We start from the raw sequence: 5,366 nt of genomic DNA, 5'->3' as shown, positions 1-5,366 counted from the left end.
CCTGGATTTTGTGATGCTTATAGTATTTGCCACTTTTGTAAAATTATTCTTAAATAGTCACTTTCTTACCTAATGGTACTTTTAAGTTCTGTTTCTTAAAGAGCTCTCCAAGTGGTATAAGCATCAGCTCCCACAGAATGGGATATGCCCCTGGGGAGCTAACCTATGAGTAGAGCAACATATAGCCATTACCATCTTCTAGAGTCCACCTGTTATTCTAGAACTGGATTAGAATGTCATGGATAATAAAAAGTAACTATCTTGTTAGCTTATATCAGCTGCTAAATTGTTGGATTAAAAGGAGTCTGTGACTGAGTAGAAAGTTAAGAATGTCCAGTTAGTTCTCATTTATCCCTGCTTGGTTTCAAAAAGGAAGCAATCCATAAACTAGTCAGGAAATGAAATTAACATAACTGTACTGTTGGGAGTATTTAACAGAGTATCTGCCTTATGTTGTTGTACCAGTTGAGTTGGGCCTTTTCTAAATTTTCTATGTGAACATATATTTTGGCAAATGTCCCTTAACTACTAGTATACCCAAATCGACTGCATTTAACTTATTGAACAGGTGACCCCAGCAGGGGTAGTGGTCTGTAGCCTGTTAGGAACCGGGCCGCACAGCAGGAGGTGAGTGGGGCAAGCGAGCATTACTGCCTAAGCTCCTCCTCTTGTCAGATCAGCAGTGGCATTAGATTGTCATAGGAGAGCAAACCCCATTGTGAACTGCACATGCGAGGGATCTAGGTTGCATGTTCCTTATGAGAATCTAATTAATAATTAATGCCTGATGATCTGAGGTGAAAAAGTAACATCCCAAAACCATTCTCTGCCCCACCTTCCCCTACCCCGATGTATGTGGCAAAAGTGTCTTTCACGAAACTGGTTCCTGGTGCCAAAAAGGTTGGGGACTGCTGTATTTGAAAGTGGCTTATTCAGCCATTTCAATTTTCTTGAAGACATCTGCTAGTTCAGAATAAAGTGGAATAAGACAGGCAAGTGTTGTCACAAATTTCATTCATTACATGTACACTTTAGTCATAGATGAGCCACAGCAGTTTTCACTTCTTCTACTAAATTTAGTTATATGATTGCCTACAGTAAGTTTAAAATAAGTAAAAAATGAAGACATGTGGTGCATGCATAGGGTGCTACAGGAAGGTAGAATTACTTTGGATATAAGAAGGAAGAAAAGCAATGAAAAGAAGAGACAAGAACTTAACTAGAAAAGGAGCTTTTAGAATGAGGGCAAACAGTTCCATGTATTATAATTGTTCCTGAGGACTTGCATAGTAAATGATGTTCATAATAAACAGCTCTTGGTCATGCATAAAAGTTTGATTTTCCTTGGTATTCCTTTGAAAATAATGTTAAACATTGTGGTGCTTAAAATTTTGATTATCTAAAAAATTATTTTTATATATCAGTTTATCTTAAAATAATGTAGTTTGAAAGATAATAAACTGTAATAAAGAGCCACGCTAGAACAGCATTCTATTTTATCCAACTTTGGAATGCTGTTTGTGAGATTTTTCCAGGTGTTACTTGCTTTGATGATATTACAATTATTTGCATTCCCTGCCCACTCATCAAGGACAAGTTAATGAGTCAAATATCTTAGGTTAGAGACAATATAAGATTAAATAACAAGATTAAATATTTGTTGTTTATAATTCAAAATGCACATATATGTAACCCATGCACGATAAAGAGTGAGTAACTATGTGCCACCTGTGACGATGGATGTAAAACCTTCCTCTCTGTATTCAGGACCACATGAGCTCTTGTTTCTGAAGTCGCATTGTAATCCCCCAGTAGATGGCGCTGAACAAGCAGCGAGGACTGGACCGGGAGCCTTTCCGATCCCCCGCCCCCATCCTGACTCTCACCTCTCCGCTCTGTTCGGTGCTTGATGTTCTGAGAGCGATTGTTCAGGAATGTCTAACGATAACAAAACCTCTTTCAAACATTACACAAACAGAAGCCGAGGTGGGTCAACATCATTAGCGGACTTCTCCTTTGTCTGTTATTAAAAGGAGTGAAGCCCAGTAGCCTAAAATGCAAGCTGGTGAGTTTCCAGTTATCTTTTCAGTAACAAGGCACCTTTTGAAAAACATGGATTATCTGTTTGAGGTGGAAGAGAGTAAAGCGGGAGGCACAGGATAGAAGAACATTCAAAAAGCGTGTGTGAGTGGGGATAGAGGGGAGAAATCTGAATTATCCTTTGACAGCCCGGTTCAAGACTCAGACACAAGCCCCCTAGAGTCAGATGTTCTTGTGTTTGAACCTGCATATTTATAGAGTCAAAAAGAAAGGAGAAGTTATTTATGCAAAGCTGAAATATCATACACTTAAATGGATAGCTGCTTGTAACAATAAGTGACTCATATGTCAAGACAAGTAATCAATTTTTCATTCTGATTAAGACCTTTCAACTTAACGCAGGGAGAATGCTCCTGGCTGCCTTAAATACATCCTGTTAAAACAGAAGTCTGCACTTAATCGCTCCTTTTTAGAACATGAGTCTGATTTCAGGCCAGGCAAAAACATGGGGGGAAACACTTTAGGAATAAAGTAAGCTTTGTTTCCACTTTTGCGCTGGAAAAAACCCCAAAAAGCATTTGATTAATGTTAATACTTAGGTGTTCATTTTAGAGAAACTTGGGGGATCTAGTGAACTGAAACTAGCTCCTAACCTTATAAATCTTAAAGAACTTCAAGTTGAAGGAATTTAACTTAAAATAATGCTATCAAAAAAGGAAGTTAAGCATTATTACTTTTCTGTTAGTATTATTGCCAAACCAACTAGAGCAGAATTTCTTGACCAAGACTATGAATCTACAATAGTTCTTTCTGTAATCGACCAAGACTGGCATAACGCTTCCTTCATTGCTTCCTCCAGGGAGAAAAACCTGTGTAGAAGTGTGTATTGTACTAGTTTCTATGTGCCAGGAAACGTAGGGGATGTGGACAGTGGAGTATGTTTGGGGAGGCAAAGGGGAAATTAGGATGTATATAATATCAGAAGTAGGGATAAAATTGCAATCATAGGCAGTTGCAGCTATGGGTCTACAGACATATGCAGGAAGCGAGAAACGGCTGGGCAAGAGGGAATTTGCAGCCAGGAACAATAGAAATGGGCATGGATGTGCCCGTGTGTTTCTCAGCAGCCCTGTTTTGAAGGGGAGCTTTGTTTTAGGATGGAGGTTGAGAAGAGTGAAAACAGACTGGGGAGAAGGGTGGAGACACACCAAAATTCACGCCCCTAGCAAAGGTCAAAGGACCCAGAAAGTTATTCTGGTGCCTTTTCACCAAGTGCCACGCTGTGTTACCACCAGCAAGGCATCAAAGCTGCAGCCCGTGTGCAGATCCCAGGCAGCTGGGCTATGTGATTGCTGACTGCCAGCACTGAGGCACCTCTCTGGGTGCCCACCTAGTGGGAAGATCCTCACAACAACATGGTTGCCTGTGGCTACTGGGCTCTCACCTGGAAAAGGAAAACCGTGCAGTACCCTCATAAATGGTGCCAAGTTGCTGGGGCAGTTCACCATAGGAGATGGCCTTGGTGAGGTAATGATGAGGAGTGGCGAGACCCAGTGTCACAGCATGTTAGGTATTTATTGCTGCACAAAAATTCCTAAAACTTAGCAATCTAAAACAATAAACCTGTATTATCTCATCAGTCTCTGTACATCAAAAATCTGGGATTGACTTAGTTGGGTGGTTTTGGCTCAGGATTTCTCATGAAGTTGCAGATATTGGTCACGGCTGCAGGCATCTAAAGGTCTGACTGAGGTCAGATGATCCTTTTCCAAGGTGTTTCACTTACATGCCCGGCTGGTTCCTCCTAGCTGTCGGCAGGAGGCTTCAATTTCTTACCCAGTGGGCCTTTCCACTGGGCTGCTTGAGTGCCTTCATGACGTGGTAGATGGCTTCTCCCAGGACAGAGAAGAGAGAGTGCAAGAAGGAAGCCACATGCTTTTTATGACTTAGTCTTGGAAGTCATATACTGTCACTTCTGCCACATTCTGTTAGTTAGAAGCCAGTCATTGAGACCTTTCCACACAGAAGAGGAAGGGAATTAAACTCCATTTTTCAAAGAATGAATTATCAAACAATTTTTGAATGCATTTAAATGTCACTACAAACAGAGAGGATGCCCATTAGAGGATGACCAAATGGATATATTCCAGAGAGCTAGGGCAGATATCTGTCTTCCACAGACCCTGGAAGAGTTGTATATTGTCTCAGTTGGGAGATTTGAAAAGAAATGTCAGCACAAGAGTCCCAGTCCAGACTAATAGGATAAGAATCTTTCTGAGGGTGGAGTCTGGGACACTGTATCTTTAAAGCTTCCTGTACAATTTTGCATACAGGGAAGTTTGAGAGCCCCTAATCTAGAACAGTGCTGTCCAGTGGAAATAGAGTATAAGCTGAATATGTGATTTAAAATTCTCTAGTGGCCACATTAAAAGAGTAAAGAGAAACAGGTGAAGCTAATTGTAACATCTACTTCCATTAATATGGCCAAAATATTATCATTTTAACATGTAATCATTGTAAGAATGATTAGTGAGATATTTAACTTATTTTTTCACACTAAGTGTTGGAAATCCAGTATGTATTTTACACTTACAGCACCTTTTGACTTGGTCTAGCCACACGGATCTAGTAGCTATTGGATTGATTGATTAGTGCTGGTCTAGAATAGAGGGCCATGATCATGGGAAGCTTGACTATTTTGTTCACTGCTTTGTGCAGATCCTGGGACATGGTGTGTTTCAAGAAGTATTTGTTGAATAGATTAATAATGTGCTGACATGAAATTAAAGGTCAATTATAAAGTACATATCCTTTTCATATAGAGATTTCCTAAGATTTCTATAATTTTCTGGACTTTTCCAAAAGGATTGAGCTATGATATACAATGCTAAAACTCTTCACAAGAAAACTTTCTGGTGCTTTGTTATATCTTGATCTCCATTCAATCCGAAAAAAATCTAAATAATTTTATCCTCTGTGTATTTGATCTGACTACTACAAGTCTACATACATTTTATTATTTATTTATTTATTTACTTTCAATTGATTTTTAGAAGAACAGGTGGTGTTTGGTTACATGAATAGGTTCTTTTTTTTTTTTTTTTTGAGATGGAGTCTCGCTCTGTCGCCCGGGCTAGAGTGCAGTGGCCGGATCTCAGCTCACTGCAAGCTCCGCCTCTTGGGTTCACGCCATTCTCCTGCCTCAGCCTTCCGAGTAGCTGGGACTACGGGCACCCGCCAACTCACCCGGCTAGTTTTTTGTATTTTTTAGTAGAGACGGGGTTTCACCGTGTTAGCCAGGATGGTCTCGATCTCCTGACCTCGTG

At 40.1% G+C, this 5,366-nt stretch overlaps 1 pseudogene; it reads left to right on the top strand.

Moving 5' to 3' along the window:
- Window positions 1-1,815: 1,815 nt before the first annotated feature.
- The window catches only part of LOC105546586, a 101,522-nt pseudogene continuing 97,971 nt past the window's right edge, over window positions 1,816-5,366 (top strand).

The sequence above is a fragment of the Mandrillus leucophaeus genome, unplaced genomic scaffold (genome assembly GCF_000951045.1).
Source record: "Mandrillus leucophaeus isolate KB7577 unplaced genomic scaffold, Mleu.le_1.0 Scaffold364, whole genome shotgun sequence".
Taxonomy (NCBI): Eukaryota; Metazoa; Chordata; class Mammalia; order Primates; family Cercopithecidae; genus Mandrillus; species Mandrillus leucophaeus.
Note: the sequence above shows the minus strand (reverse complement) of the source record. Positions and strands in the feature narration are given on the sequence as shown.